Source organism: Globicephala melas, chromosome 11 (genome assembly GCF_963455315.2).
Source record: "Globicephala melas chromosome 11, mGloMel1.2, whole genome shotgun sequence".
In the NCBI taxonomy this organism is placed as follows: domain Eukaryota; kingdom Metazoa; phylum Chordata; class Mammalia; order Artiodactyla; family Delphinidae; genus Globicephala; species Globicephala melas.
The window spans coordinates 40,234,690-40,251,034 of record NC_083324.2 but is presented as its reverse complement, the minus strand read 5'-3'; the positions used below and the strand labels follow the sequence as shown (position 1 = coordinate 40,251,034).

The following is a 16,345-nucleotide window of genomic DNA, read 5'->3' as shown; positions in this document are numbered from 1 at the left end:
GGGTTCAGGGGAAATTTAAATGAAGCAGTGTTTTGATGGGTTCGCATCAGAGCACAGCTGTCTAAAGAAAAAGTCAAAATGTGGCCTGTACTGCAAAGTAGTCCAGGGTTTCCATGGAAATGAGAAGATTAAGGTAGATGTGGGGCTTCCCTGGTGGCGCAGTGGTTGAGAATCCGCCTTCCAATGCAGGGGACACGGGTTCGAGCCCTGGTCCAGGAAGGTCCCACATGCCTCGGAGCAACTAAGCCCGTGCACCACAACTACTGAGCCTGCGCTTTAGGGCCTGCGAGCCACAACTACTGAAGCCCGTGCGCCTAGAGCCCGTGCTCCGCAAGAAGAGAAACCACTGCAATGAGAAGCCCGTGCATGGCAACGAAGACCCAACGCAGCCAAAAATAAAATATAAATAAATAAATTTATTTTTTAAAAAAAGATGTGGAATGTAGTCACTTATCTGAAGCTCTGCATCTAGGTTGGAAATGGAGGCTCCTGTCTCTATGTGTCAAAATCACTTAGATCCTCCAGCCAAGAGTGGATGTTTCATGATTACTGCTATGTGAGAAAGAGGAAAGCAGGCAGGGGCATCCAGGGGCTGCCCTGACACTCAAAGCTAGGTCTCCATGTTTTCCTGTCGAGTGTGAACAGTTTCACAAAACAACAACATCAGCCTCATTGTGATGGATAAAGACAAAACTACACAACTCCATCATAATGTTGACCACAGAACATGAACATTGTCTAAGACAAAACCGAAATATCCCCTTTCCCAGAAAATGAGTGCCGCTTCATACCAATAATATAGCCACACGTGAGTTAGACCACCCTATATATACTAAGACATATTAACATGGCGAACCATAGAATTTAATCCTATTGCTCAGCCATAAAAAGAATGAAATAATGCCATTGGTAGGAACATAGACAAACATAGAGATGACCATACAAAGTAAAATCAGAAAAAGAAAAATATCATATGATATCACTTATAGGTAGAAGGGAAAAATTGATGCAAATGAACTAATTTATAAAACAGAAGCAGAATCACACAAGGAGAAAAACTTAGGGTTACCAAACGGAAAAAGCGCAGTGAGAGGATTAAATAAGGAGGTTAGGATTAACATACACACTAATACATACAAAACAGATAAGCAAAAATGACCTACTGTACACCAGAGGGAGCTCTACTCAACACTCAGTAATAACCTACGTAAAAAGAGAATCCGAAAAATAACAGATACATGAATAAATACAACTGAATCACATTGCCATAGACCTACAACAACATGACAATTGTAAATAAACTATATGTCAACAGAAAATAAAAATTATTTAAAAAAAAAGAAAGAAATGCCTATTCTATTCCAATCAGAGCTCGGTGACTGGGGCTGGTGTCACATCCCTAAAGCTTGAACAGACTTGGGTCAAAAGGCTGGACTGTCCTGGGGCTGAGGGAGCTGGGAAGGATGTGGTAGCAAAGCAGCCCCCGTTGGACTTGTAGTGACAGGTCCCCTCTGGATGGACCACAGTCTCTGGATTCTGGTGGGCCCTCCTACACCTCAACCAAGCCTAGTGCACCCAAAGAATGATGGACCTCTGGGCTGGAAGAACTTTGAAATGTCACCCGGTCTGCACGTCTCCTGGTGGTGGGGTTCCCACGTGCAGCCTCTTTCTTTAGAGGCGCCCCACCTATATACGACAGCACCCTCAGCATAGAGGTTTGACAGAGGTTGGGATTTGTCTGGGGAGGGGGTGGGAGGGTAAGGGGGAATGAGAAAAGGAACACAAGTTCTTGGGTGTTTCTTCTGGCACATTCCACTCTAATTCACAACCCAGGAACAGGACTAGCCCTAAGGCCCCCGTAGCTTAGTAACCAGAGTTGGGCAGGAGGAAATGCTGCTGCCTTGTGGCGGTTTCCCATAACAACAACTTTAACCCCGCTGCTTATGGGCACTTAATATTCACAAAGCCTGCAGGGCTGTAAATGACACCTGCCCCCAAGAAAGATCCTCGGGGAGGTAATCAAAAGAATTCAAGACAGGGCGGACCTTCAAGCAGTCAATTTCAACAGGGAAACTGTACTCACACCGTTTAAAACAAAACCGCATGCGGGCTTCCCTGGTGGTGCAGTGGTTGAGAGTCCGCCTGCCGGTGCAGGGGGCACGGGTTCGTGCCCCCCTCCGGGAGGATCCCACATGCCGCGGAGCGGCTGGGCCCGTGAGCCATGGCCGCTGAGCCTGCGTGTCCGCAGCCTGTGCTCCGCAACGGGAGAGGCCACAACAGTGAGAGGCCTGCGTATCTCACACACACACACACACACACACACAAACATTACGCCAAGTGGGAGGTAGCCGACATACTCAATATGTCCCAGTCAAGCGCTGAAAATCATGTGCACCAGCTTGGTTATGTTCATCACTTTGATGTTTTGGTTCCACATAAGTCAAGTGAAAAAAACCTTCTTGACCGTATTTCCACATGTGATTCTCTGCTTAAAGGTAATAAAAACGTTCCATTTTTAAAACAAATTGTGATGGGTGATGAAAAGTGGATACTGTACAATCGTGTGGAATGGAAGAGATCGTGGGGCAAGCAAAATGAACCACCACCAAGTACACCAAAGGTCGGTCTTTATCCAAAGAAGGTGATGCTGTGTATGTGGTGGGATGGAAGGGAGTCCTCTATTATGAGCTCCTTCCAGAAAACCAAACGATTAATTCCAACAAGCACTGCTCCCAGTTAGACCAACTGAAAGCCGCACTCGATGAAAAGCATCCGGAATTAGTCAACAGAAAACGCATAATCTTCCATCAGGATAACACAAGACCGCATGTTTCTCTGATGACCAGGCAGAAACTGTCACAGCTTGGCTGGGAAGTTCTGATTCATCTGCCGTATTCACCAGACATTGCACCTTTGGGTTTCCATTTATTTCTGTCTTTACAAAATTCTCTTAATAGAAAAAATTTTAATTCCCTGGAAGACTGTAAAAGGCACCTGGAACAGTCCTTTGCTTAAAAAGATAAAAAGTTTTGGGAAGATGAATTATGAAGTTGCCTGAAAAATGGCAGAAGGTAGTGGAACAAAACGTTGTTCAATAAAGTTCTTGGTGAAAATGAAAAATGTCTTTTATTTTTACTTAAAAACGGAAGTAACTTTTTGGCCAACCCAATAGTTTTGACGAGGTCCAATTTATTTACTGTTTTGTTTGTTTGCTTGTGCTTTTGGTGTCATTTCTAAGAATCCATTGCCAAATCCAAGGTCATAAAGATTTGCCCTTATGTTGTCTTCTAAGAATTCTGTAGTTTTAGCTCTTACAGTTAAGTCATTGATCCATTTTGAGTTAATTTTTGTATATGATGTGAGGTAAGAATCCCTGTCACCTGGGATTCTGATAGAGATTATACTGAATCTGTAGATGAATGTGAAGAGTACTTCCATCTTAACAATGTTAAGTTTTTCAATTCATGAACATTGGATATTTTTACATTTATTTAGATCTTCTTTCATTTCCTTCAACAATGTGTTGCAGATTTCAGAGTATAAGGTTTGCACTTTTGTTTAATTTATTCCTACGTATTTTATTCTTTTTTATGCAATTGCAAATAGAAACTTTTTCTTAATTTTATTTTTCAGGTTGTTCCTTGCAAGTGTATAAAAATACAGTTTATTGTGTATATTCATCTTGTATTCTGAAACCTTGCTGAACTTATATGTTCTGGTAGTTTTTTAGTAGATTCCTTAGGATTGTCTACATATAAGATCTTGTCATCTGCAAATAGAGATAATTTTACTTCTTTCTGTCCAATCTGCATGCCTCATATTTATTTTATTGCCAAATTGCCCTAAGTAGAGCTTCCAATTCAATGTGGAATAGGAGTGGCGAGGGCAGACATCCTTGTTTTGTTCCTGCTCTTAGTGGAAAAGCATCCAATCTTTCACCACTGAGTTTGATGCCAATTGTGGGTTTATCATTGATGCCCTTGTTTGGATTGAGGAAGTTCCCTTCTATTCCTAGTTTGTGCAGTCCTCTTATTCTTTTTGATGCTTCTTTCCCCAGCCCTGGTAGTTTCCTCACATGCTGAATACTGAAGGATGACCCTCTGCAGATCTCTAGGTTCTCTCTCTGTGAAACTCTCTCCTCTCTGGTACTCTTCTGATGTCTATGAACTCTGGCAGCCTTGGTCTCTCCAGACCCTCCGCTCCATCTTTTCAGCTCCGGGATAATTACACCTCAGTTCCTCCTCCCTGTGTGGAAACTCAAGGCAGTGGGCTTGGACAATCAGAGGGCTCATCTTGTTATTTTCCCTTTTCCCATGGATCACTGTCCTTTGTTACCTGATGTCCAATGTCTTTAAAGTTGTTGTTTCATATATTTGTATATTTCATCTTTTTGGTGGGGGGGTCGTTGTTTTAAGCAAGAAGGTAAATCTAGTCTTTTTTACTCTAACTTGGATGGAAATGGAAGTCTGTGGATTATCTTTTGATGACCCAAAATTTAGCAAAATTGTCTTTTATTGTATGAGCTCTTTAAGAAAGTGTTCCTTACCCCAAAGGTCATAAGGATATAGAAGATTTTCTCTAAAAGTTGTGAAGTTTTTCTTTTCACATTTAAGCCTTTAATCCATCTTTAATTGATTTTTGTGTTTGTGGTGAAGTAAGGGACACAGATCACCTATTTTTCTTCATTTCATTTCATTTAGTTTTGGCTGTGCAGCTTGCAGGGATCTTAGTTCCCCAATCAGGGATCGAACCAGGAACGCTGGCAGTGGAAGCTCAGAGTCCTAACCACTGGACCGCCAGGAAATTCCCCAGATCACTTTTAGAAGTAGCATGTTTCGTTTAACCTTGCTGTAATTTGATCCATATTGTATTGAATCTTTAGATCGAGTTTGAGGAGAATCGGTATCATTTTAATGTAAAATATTAGCTCTTCATGTATTTATCCATTTTCCTATCAATAGTGACGGGTTAGTTACAGCTTTTTCTATTACAATGAAGACCCTTGTGAACATACTCAACCATGTCTCTTGGTACACATGTGCAAGTTTACCTAGGGTATGTTGGGGATGTACAGTGAATTTACCATAAAGCTAATAAGCTCATTTTTCATTCATAATGTTGTATTCTTTTTCTTTCTTTTTTTTTTTAGGGGTTTGCAAATTGGTGATATTCTTTTTTTTTTTTTAATATTTATTTATTTATTTTTGGCTGTGTCAGGTCCTAGTTGCGGCACGTGGGATCTTTCGTTGCGGCACACGGGCTTCTCTCTAGTTGTGGCGCGTGGGCTCGCAGGCTCAGTAGCTGTGATGCACGGGCTTAGCTGCCCCGTGGCATGTGGGATCTTAGTTCCCTGACCAGGGCTCGAACCCACGTCACCTGCATTGGAAGGTGGATTCTTAACAACTGGACCACCAGGGAAGTCCCTGTATTCCTTTTCTTAAAGAGAATTACTTTCCTCCATTGAATAAGCCTCAGGTCCTCAAATACCTGGATTTGCCCTTAGTCATAGTGTATGCACGTGTTGGACAGAGCAATGCAAATATAGAAAATTCTGAGACAGAAGGATCTGTTGCAGGAAATTGGGTCAAAGGGTGTTGGAAGGAACTGGAGGAACAAAAGGAAGAAGGGGGTTTTACATAGCAGTTAAGAAGCTGGTACTGCCCCTGGGCTGCAGCGCCCTCCTCTATATGGAAGGGGCTGGAAGCCTGAAAACTACATCCTCCAGACTGTTTTGCCAACTGGAAGAAGCCATTTTTTCCTGCTGCTGGTGACTCTTATGACAGCAGCAGCAGCAGGTGACTGTGGGCTGCGGCGGTGGTAAAGAGTTGCAGCAGCAGCTGGAGTGCAGGCCCCTGGGTTCCAACATCAGTGCTTCCAGTGGCTCCATGGCTCACGCCACTCCCTCTTTGTCCAGTCTTCTCACACCCTCACTCCACCAGATCTCCAGATCCGTTTTGACCTACGGGTCTTCAACGTGTCCATTTTCTTTCCATTAGCTGGGCCTTCCCAGCGGCATTCCCTTCCCTCCCCATCAGGGACTGTGCCCTGGACTTCAGAGCTCTCTGTCAATCACCCTCAGTGTCTTCACCTTGCTCTTCTCTCTACAGCACCTGCTGTACAGCTCCTCGACCCGGGTGCATCCTCCAGCCCCACCTCCCTGCTTCTGGTTGCCGCTGACCATTGCTGCTAGAGAACACCACATGGCCCTGCCCCAGCCCTGCTCCAGCCACTGCTGCATCTACATCACAGCTTCCCCTTGCCGTCCTGTCTCTAAGCTGATGAACTGTTTCCTCCAAGTGCCTGACACCTCCACCGTCTGTGACAAAACAGTTTTTATATCCCCAAGCTGTAGGTGAACCTGCAAAACCCACAGACTGCAGGCGAAAGTAGAGAAGCAAAGCTGAAAGCAGGCTTGGGTAATCCCAAGCATGTCCACTAGAGGGCAGCAGACACCGGCTAAAGCTGCCGGGCTAACAAACCCCGAGCGTTCCTTGCACAGTTGATTCGCAGGCCTTTTGACCTGGGCCCCGGATCACTGGCGTCCTTACCTCCCCAATCCGGAAGCCCAGCAGTGGACTTTTCATGGGCTCTCCTGTTCCTCAGTAGTGTCCCCACCGCCCTGACCCCTCACCCCCCCATGGCTCACTCCCGCTCAAAGGCCGGAGTCCTCACCTGGCCTCCCAGGGCTGGCCCGCTCCTGCTCTGGACTCCTTGCCCGCTGCTCACGCGCTCCAGGCCCACCGGCCTCCGTGCTGCTTCTCGAGACCTCAGACGCAACCACACTCAAGAGCCTCGCGCTTCTGTTCCCTCTGCCTGTAAGACTCTTCCTCCACGGGTCTGCGGGGCTCCTTCCCCGAACTCCTTCAAGGCTTTGCTCCCTGAGGCCTTCCCTGAGCACGTTCCATGTAGTAGATATGGAGTCACACCACGCAGACCCCCTTTCCAGAAGGATCTGCAGGCAGGAGCCATGGCCATACAACCTACAGCTGCCAGTTCTGCCAGAGTCCACCTCGGCTTCACAGAGCGCCCTTGTCTGCTGACCGAGGGAAGCGCGGGGCCTGAGGCCTGAGGCCTGGTGGTTTCCGCCCCAGTGTTGGGGAGCCGCGCTCCCGCAGAGGATACTTGCTCCAGAACGCCCTAGCGGGGTCTTGTTGGACTTGTGTCACTGTTCAGGTTCTCCCTCTTCCCAGTCCTGTTTCCTCCCCCTTCCTTTCACAGGCATTGACCCCGAAATCCACCTGAGCATGTGCTTCAGCTAGTGTGACCCCTAGCACTCCCCACCTCCCACCCTGCATTATTTTTCTCTGTAGAACTTATCGTCTAACTCACAATTCAGTTTGCTACCCAGTGCCTCTCCTCACTAGAATGTAAGCTGGGTGAGGGCAGGGATTCTGTCTCTTTATTAACGAAGCACCTAAAAGAGGGCCTGTGACACAGTAGGTGCTAAATAAGTGTGATGAATGAATGAATGAAGGGGACATGGACCTGTGGTTGTTCTGGTGAAGTGGGAGGATGTGTGCTTTTGAGAAGGTTGCAGAAGATGAGAGAGGAGAGTTCTTAGCCTGGCTTCCCCAAAAGGCTGAGCTGAGATGACGTCACTTACTGGGAAGGGAACCCCAGAGCAGAGAGGGAGACAGAAGTTGGAGAGGCCTGGGTGGAGGTGTGTTGTCAAGCTGGGGTCTGGGAAGAGCATGCAGAGAGCCCCCCAGAACGGTGCCCCTGCAGGACAGGTGACTGGAACACTTACTTTTCTTTCAGCTTCCTCCCTGCTGATCGAGGGTCTGCCCAGGAGTTTGGGTTGCCAGTGCCCTAAGTGGTCTGCTGAGCCTGCCCTTCTTGTGGGAGGAGCTTCAGGGCACATGAGACTGTGCATGGGGTGAGAGGGAGAGCACACAGGGGGAGTCAGAGCTGATGTCAGCAGAGAGTCTGTGAGGGGCTGCAACCACGGAGGGAGGAAGGCGGGGCGTTGGTGCCATGCTGACGAGGAGGTGGGAGCTTAGACAGGGCACGGAAGCCACAGCACCGGCTGCATTAGGAGGGGTGGGGCAGGAGGCCAGGAGGGGCTGAACCGGGCCTAGCTGTGTGGTGGGGAGGGGAGAAATCTTAAAAACCGGTGCAGGGGACTTCCCTGGTGGCGCAGTGGTTGGGATTCTGCCTGCCAATGCAGGGGACATGGGTTCGAGCCCTGGGCCGGGAAGATCCCATATGCCGCCGAGCAACTAAGCCCGTGCTCCACAACTACTGAGCCTGCACTCTACAGCCATGAGCCGCAGCTACTGAGCCCATGCATCTAGAGCCCGTGCTCTGCAATAAGAGAAGCCACTGCAAGGAGAAGCCCGCGTCCCACAATGAAGAGTAGCCCCCGCTCACCACAACTGGAGAAAGCTTGCGTGCAGCAACAAAGACCCAATGCAGCCAAAAATAAATAAATTAATTAAAACAAAACAAAACAAAACCTGTTCAGGCTGGAGAAGTGAGAAGACCCTGGGGCAGGGGGTGAAGGGCTAAGAGGGGGAGGGAGGCACCACTGGCAACACAAGAGGAGGAGGAGGGGGTCAGGATGAGTTTAAACCAGAGGTGTTCGGGGCCCCAGTTCCTGTGCTCTTTCAGCCAGACCATCTTCATATGCCCATCAACATTTTTTCCTTCTCAAAGTCTAGTTGCTCTCAGATGAGATGCTTGAGGGGGACACCTGGCCACATGCGCTCACCAGTCTTGGGCCCTGCATTCTACCTGCTGCTGCTCCATTGTCTTACACAGTGCACTGTGTGCCAAGATGGACGAGAAGACCAAAAAAATGGGTGAAGGGCTTCCCTGGTGGCGCAGTGGTTGAGAGTCCACCTGCCGATGCAGGGGACACGGGTTCGTGCCCCGGTCCGGGAAGATCCCACATGCCACGGAGCGGCTGGGCCTGTGAGCCATGGCCACTGAGCCTGCGCGTGCGGAGCTTGTGCTCCGCAACGGGAGAGGCCACAACAGTGAGAGGCCCACGTACCGCAAAAAAAAAAAAAAAAAAAAGGGTGAAAACGGGGGCGGGGGATTGTCTTACGCGTTCTGTTCTGCATACCCTCAAAGTCTTTTTACAGGAAAGAACTACAGAGATGCAGAAAATATAAATGTTACTTCATTGCCTATGACAGTCACCTGGTGATTTGACATCTTGCAATATCCAAACCAAAATCCTGGTACTCTTAATTGTCCATCGGTTTTCCACCTCTGGCATAACGGTGTGAGAAGCCCTGCATTCCCACTCCCCAGTCAAACTGGTGACAATTATAAAAAGAAACCCAGCCATTTAAAGTCCCTGGAAATTGTTCTAAGGGCATTCAGCAAATGAAGAAACATTTATTCAAAATATCTACTGGGTAAGAAAAATGAAAGCTATGGCATTTGAACCAGTCCCATTCCCACCCCCTCCCGTCCTAGTTCAGCAAGACGGAAACTCCACTCCAGACTGTGTAGCCAAGAACACTAGGGCTTCCTCTCCCCCCAGCTCCCAGTTGGAGAACCATCTTCACCCAAGGGACAGGATGCCAGCATTTTTCATCCTGTTACCTGTTGCTGAGGCTAAGTTCTGGGTGAGTGCGACTCAGGTGGTGGTTCCCTTAGCCCACCCAGGTTCCACTGGTGAGACGCAGGCTCTAGCTTGGGTGCAGTGCCACTGAGAATACCAGGGTCCTGATTGTCCTCAACCTGGCTCATAAGGTGAAGATAAGCCAAGAAGAATTGAAGTTACTTCCCCACCTCCACAGAGTGACCAGCTCCTGGAGATGTGCCTTGTCCCAGCCATTGTCCAGAGCCACAGCTCAGAGATTTTGCCCCGGGTGAGGAGAAGGCAGGGAGTCCCAAAATTCTTCCCAAAAGGATTGACTTCATTTGCAACAGAAGTTCAAGCCTAGAGGTGCTTTCAAAAACAATGGAGGTTGTAAGTGAAAAGCAATTAAGGGATTGGTATATTCACTAGAGATATAAGCAAAACTGTAGGTAGGTTGGTTGGTTTACCAGAAAGAACCAGGGAAAGATATAGCTAAGAAGAGCTACCTTGGGGTCGGAACAAATCTCAAACACTGACCTTAAGAGATATCCCTTCAAAGGAGCCCGAATTTAGTTGGATTAGACTGTGGAACAATTTATACCCCAGGGGAGTATTGAAAATAGTGGAGCAATCAGCTTGCAATTAGTGGAGCTTAACAGCCAGGTGTGGTCAGGGAAAGAGATAGTGAAAGAGAATCCTGCCAAAACTACTGATATCCCAGAATGACTGTGGGTGTACCTCAGGCAGACCTGGCTGAGGGGGTGCGCCACAACTACCGAAGCCCGCGCACGTAGAGCCCATGCTCCGCAACAAGGGAAGCCACCGCAATGAGAAGCCCGCGCACCACAATGAAGAGTAGCCCCCGTTCACCACAACTAGAGAAAGCCCTGCGCACAGCAACAAAGACTCAACGCAGCCAAAAGTAAATTAAAAGAAAAAAAAAGTCTGGCTGCCTTGGAGTTGCTCTGCTGGAGAGTACAAGTGGAAAGACCACAGAGAGACAGAGGGAGATGCCCAGGGAGCCCCAGCTGGGCTAGCCTCCAGGTTTTTGGTCTTCACCCAGGCCAGACACCAGACATGTGAGTGAAGGAGGCTTTGAGGTGGTGATCCCAGCCCATCCCCCCCGACTGCAACCTCATGAGACACCCCGAGTCAGAACCACCCAGCTGAGATGCTCCCAAATTCCTGACCCACAGAAACCATGGGAGGTAATGAATGATTCTTGTGTTGAAGCCACTTGTTTTGAATTATTTCTTACGCAGCCATAGAAACTGGAACACTTTCTCAGTGAGGCCTTCTCTGACTACCCTATTTAAAATTTCAAGCCACTCCCCCACCTTATCATTCCTTGTCTCCCTTTTCTGCTTTATTTTTCTCCTCAGCATATACCACTGCATGACACAGTATAGATTTAATTATTTAATATCACCATATTAGTATGTCATCCCTCCAAGAACAGGGATTTTTTCCTATCAGGTTCATTGCTGTACCCCCAGTGCCTAGACCAGTGCTTTGCACATAGGAGATGCTCAGTATTTGTTGAATGGAATGAGTGACTCTACCCAGTAAAACTGCCAACTGCATACATGAGAATAATAAACACTGGAGTCTGAATGGGGTTATCTCTGGGGAGGGAGGAAGAGGAAGCATATATCAGAGGCTTTAACTATATGTGTTTTCTTCTTAAAAGAAAAAAACGAATATGGCAAGATGTTTATACTTGATTAAAGAGTGTGTTTGCTACATTATTCTCTATACTCCGCATAAAAAATTTTATGATACTCCCCATCATAAAATTTTTTTGATAAAAATACGATTTGTGCATGAATGTTCATAACAGCTTCCTTTGTAATAGACAAAAAAGTGGGAATAAATCAAATGTCCGTCAGTTGGTGAATAGATAAGCTGTGGAATATATTCAGCAATAAAAAGGAACAAAGTACTGATCCATTTGACATCCAAAACCATTATACTGAGAGAAAGAAGTCTTATCCAAAGGAGTACGTACTTTATGATTATGTTTTTAAGAAATTCTAAAGCAGGCAAACCCAACCAATGGTGGAAAGAAATCAGCCTCAGTGCGGTCCTGGAGGACCAGGCCTGGCTCCCAGGCCGGCCCAACAGCCCCTGTCCTTCACATTCCTCCCTCCAGGCCCAGCCCAGGCCCTCCCTCGATGAGTGACCCTGGGCAAGTCATGGCCTCTCTGTGGGGCTCAGTTTCCCCCACGGGAATTTCAACGGCGGAGGTTGGAACATGTGGCTGTACGCTTCCTTCCATCCTGACACTCCAGGATCCTGGGATTCCTGTGCAGCCCGCAGGTGGCTCAGGCCTCTGCAGCAGGGGAGGATGTGTCCACAGGCCCTGGAGATCCGACCTCAGGCAGACCTGGACTGGGCTGGGTGTCAACCATCCCACTTGTGGGGCTGGGGCTCCCAGTGCTCCCCTAAAGCACAGGGCTTGGAGGGTGAGAGATCTGGCAGTCCCTCTTCAACTTTTTTTCCTGTTTCTAAGGCTTTGCAAGCCAATGAAAATGTAGTGCTGAGAATAAGAGCCCCTTGTCCTGAGTTCTGAGCCCTAATCCTCTTATGCATCGTATCGCCAGCGGAAAGCCGGAGCTGGTGGCAGAGGGCTGCTCTGATTTCCCTGCCAGCCGTCCCTCTCCCCACACGGTTGTGCCAGCCCAGTCCCATCACAAAGGGCCGGCGCCCCGGCCAACTCACTGCACAGCTGAATGTAACCGCCACTTGGGCCTCTGATGATGAAGGGATCAGACTTGATGAAGGGATCTATCGGGGCTGGACGGCCCAGGAAAGTCTGAACACCTGCCTGCCCAAGATCTACAGGCCAGTTCAGAGACCCAGGTCTGCCCAGTGTGAACTGGCGCAGGGGTCTGCCTCCCTCCCCTGGGAGCCCAGACTTTTCCTCAAGCAATAAGGGGGGCCTCGACTGGGTAGTCACGGGGTCTCTCTGGGCTCACCCATTCCTTCAGGAAGCATAGACGGAGCCCAGCTCTCAGCTGAGGCTGACAGGGCCCTGAAGAGGTGGGCGATGGGACACCCACCCGGGGTCTCCGAGGAGTGAAGGGACAGACACTTCCCATGAAGCCAGAAGCACCACAGCACCAGTGTGGCCATGGGAGGGTGCACCCAACCTGCCCGACCCCCAGGGAGGCTGGGCAAGGCTGTGCGGACTTTGATGAGCAAACAGGAGCTGGGCAGGTGGCTGGAATCGGGCTGGGAGAAGAGGAGAAGACAGCCCCTCTCAGGAGGAAGGAGCCGCAGCCCTGAGAATGGCTTTCCAAGGGTTTGGAGAGAACAGCTGGCCATGGTCGCACAAGACACTGCAAAATGTCTGTGCTGGAGACCCATGGGGCCCAAAACATGGGGCCTCACAGCCTCCATACAAAGAGCCCCAGGCAATGGGCTCCCGGCACACTGTGGGCTGCCTCTCCTCCCACTCCCTCCTGAGCCTGCTCTAATCACGCTTCCAACCTCACCAACCCCGTGGACCTGCTCGTTCAAGGTCACCAGCGACCTCCACGTTGCTGACACACCATCAGGTCCCACTGCCATCATCTCAGTTCAGCAGCAGCAACACATCACACAGACCATCACTCCTCGACACGGTTCTTTGGCTCACTCGCCTGGTGATCCTCCTACCTCCCTGACTGCTCCTTTTCCACTCCCTGTGCGGGTTCCTCCTCTTTCCCCAGACCTCCTCACCATGGTGGACCCCAGGGCACAGGCTTGGAGCCCGCAGTGGCTTCTGCTTTTAAAATAATTACAGCCAGTGTGGAGCGCTCTCTGTTTGGCATCAGAGAAAGAACAGCGTCCCCTCCTTCCTCCTACCCTCACAGCCCTGATGCGCTGCTGGGACCCTGCTCAACACACATCCTGTGCTCCAAACACAGCTGCCACGTGGTGTACCTGGGTCTTACACAGTAACCACGGTGTGGCTTACAGCAGAAAGGTTAAAATAGCTCTCCAAAGATTTCTCACTGTACTTGAAACTCATCTCACACCATCACAGCACTTCACACCCCTGTTGATCCAACCATTCATTCATTCATCGTCACTCATTCGACCCACATGGATTTACTTCTCCCGAGCCCCATGGGAAATGCACCGAGGAAGACTTCACTGAGAAACCAGAAAATAAGCACTGTGCCCAAAGGATAGATTTTTTTAAAAAGAAATTTCAAAATATTTTTCCCTAAAGGATTAATAAAAGCATAAAGATTCTGCCTGGGTAAAGATATTTGAACAAACAGATAGGAAGGTTAAGAGATAAGAAATACCAGTCTGGGGCTTCCCTGGTGGCGCAGTGGTTGAGAGTCCGCCTGCCAATGCAGGGGACACGGGTTCGTGCCCCGGTCCGGGAAGACCCCACATGACGTGGAGCGGCTGGGCCTGTGAGCCATGGCCGCTGAGCCTGTGCATCCGGAGCCTGTGCTCCGCAACGGGAGAGGCCACAACAGTGAGAGGCCCGCGTACCGCAAAAAAAAAAAAAAAAAAAAGAAATACCAGTCTGGGGGGAGAAAAAACCCTATAGAAATACCCTACTAAATATCATAGGTCCCTCTCTCTGTACACTTTGTTAAAAAAAGTAAAATAAATAAGAAAATCATATAGGGATATGTGACATTATTGTAACTGTGTACTTGGGAATAACGTGACTAAGTTCATGGTTTTTTCTTAAGAAAAAATGTACAGTTTGTGTAAACCTAATAAACATCCAAAGCAGTGGAAAATATGAAATGCTGGTCTGACGTGTGACATCTTGAGTGAAATAGTCACTTCCCAGCAGTGCACCCTCGATTAATTTCACTGACCTTCAGGTTCCTACTCAGCATAAAAAAGAAGGAAATCCTGGGACTTCCCTGGCAGTCCAGTGATTAAGATTTCGAGCTTCCACTCTAGGGGGCACGGGTTCAATCCCTGGTCAGGGAACTGGGATCCTGCATGCCGTGCGGAGCGGCCAAAAAAAAAAATAAATTAAATTAAATTAAAAAAAGAAGGAAATCCTGCCATTTGTTACAACGTGGATGGACCTAGAGGGTATTATGCTAAAGTGAAATAAGTCAGATAGAGAAAGACAAATACCATATATCTTACTTATATATAGAATCTAAAAAACAAAACAGATTCATAGATACAGAGAAGAAACTGGTGGTTTTAAGAGGAGAGGGGGATGGGGAAATAGGTGAGGGAATAAATAAGTCACAGGGATGTAATGTACAGTGTAAAGAATGTAGTCAATAATACTGTAATAACTTTGTATGGTGACAGATGGTTACTAGACTTTATCGTGGTGAGGATTTTGTAATGTATCTGAACATCAAATCATTACGTGGCACACCTGAAACTAACATAATATTGTATATCAACTAAAATTTAAAAAAACCAAACTAACAGAAAAAGCAATGCCTACATACATCTGAGGGTTGTGATGAGAATGAAATGAAATTATGCTGTGGAGTATGCTGCATGATACCTGGTAGCTATTATGAAGTTTACCAATCACAGTTCAATAAAGCTTGAATAACTGAGGGTTTCTGTGAAGGAATATGCTGGTCATCCAAGGGCTAGGCAGAAACCTTTCAAGTTTTGTCATCAAGCTGCTGTCACTGACACACTCCTGTCTGCAAATATGCGAGAGAAGTCAAGATATGATGCAGGCCAGCGGCGGCCTCGGCCGACCACACAGGGAGGTCTGGAGCCAAAATGGGCCATCAGGGTTGTCTGGCATTGGGTCAAGATGGCCAGCTTTTTACCCCCACTTGGATCGGTCATTGGATGTGGGCCATCCTGGGAAGGGGGTGACCTCAGGAAAGGTGGCTCTGTGCAGCTGGGACAGTGCCCAAGGGACTGGCTTGCTGACCACACTCTTGGGGGGATCTGGGTGGGCACATAGCAGAGATGGGCTGGAGGGACAGAACCAGGCCATGTGGAGGGGAGGGCAGAGATGACAGGAACTGGGTCGTGGGGGATGACTGACAGGGAAACTTGGCCTGGGGCTGGACCCTGGGGGTCTGGAGCAGTGCATGGGAGGTGGGGCCTGTGAGCCATCACAGCCTGAAGTGCCGCGTTGGGCAGTCTGCCACCTAGAGCCCAGCTGATGGGCCCAGAAAGTCAACTAGCCACCCAGGAAGCAGCCGCACAGCAGGAGCTTTACAGTTTACACAGAGCTGCTCACCCTCCCCTGCATCATGAGCTGGCTTTCAGCATCACTAAGCCTGCATCCTGGGACCAGCGTAGCCAGAGGCGAAGGGACACCAGGTGAAAGAGCCAGGTTTGGGGCTGGGTGATGACTTATGATGGGCTTGGCTGGGGTGTGAATGGCACATCCCGCAAATGTACAGATGGCAGAGACACGAGTAGTTAGCTCCTCTGTGGTTCCTGGAGGACAGAACTGGGGCTTGAAACAGTCCTAACAGGTTAGAAATAGGAAATTCAGTTTTCATAAGGCCCCATCCAGCACATGGGCCCCCAAACCCAGTTGAACAAATAGAGTCATCCCCTCCCTCAGGAAAATGACATCAGCGATGGTATGGGTATCAGCTCAGAATGACTCAACAGAGGGATGTGTGATGCTCGTTGTGGGAACAGGGCCAGTCAGTGAGGCCCTCAAACCCAGGTAAGGAGGGCCCTGACTGTCCTCATGGGGCAAGGGGTCAACAGGGCCAAGGGACATGCCTGCTCAGGGCACATACTCTCCCCTCCAGACCACACTTGTTACCTGGGACCCCAGAATCTCTTGCCCAAATGGCTCCAAGCCTACTTTCCTGGCCCTCTTCCCTAGGATGGTGT

General features: G+C 48.6%; 1 protein-coding gene across 1 annotated transcript in view; it reads right to left on the bottom strand.

Moving 5' to 3' along the window:
• Positions 1 to 16,345, bottom strand: part of ELP6 (elongator acetyltransferase complex subunit 6) — a 45,059-nt gene that overhangs the window by 13,410 nt on the left and 15,304 nt on the right. The window lies entirely within an intron of this gene.